We start from the raw sequence: 369 nt of genomic DNA, 5'->3' as shown, positions 1-369 counted from the left end.
CGGCATTTTTTTTTGCTGACGTTTTCTACGTGTCGAAATTTTGTCTTCTGGTGCCGAATATTAGAACATCACAGGCATATTGAATAACAGATGGCTCTTAATTTTATTAAACTTTAGTTTTAAACTTTTATTTAACTTTATTCTTTGAAAAATCCAACATTTGCCCAATTTCTGGCGTTATGTTTGTTTCTTTGGTCCTGTGATGTTAATTCGAATCGAATTTTAACCAATTTGGTCTTCTTAAAAATCCAAACAAAATCATTTTTGTTAATTGATTCCCCCTTCGGGTTGCCAGCTTTAATATCACCATGATTATATATGCTTATGTGTCTATGTATGTATGTATGTATGGGAGGGAGGGAGGGGATG

The sequence above is a fragment of the Branchiostoma belcheri genome, unplaced genomic scaffold, assembly GCF_001625305.1.
Source record: "Branchiostoma belcheri isolate BF01 breed outbred unplaced genomic scaffold, Haploidv18h27 scaffold56, whole genome shotgun sequence".
Classification (NCBI taxonomy): domain Eukaryota; kingdom Metazoa; phylum Chordata; class Leptocardii; order Amphioxiformes; family Branchiostomatidae; genus Branchiostoma; species Branchiostoma belcheri.
The sequence above is the reverse complement of the archived record's forward strand: the minus strand, read 5'-3'. Positions refer to the sequence as shown.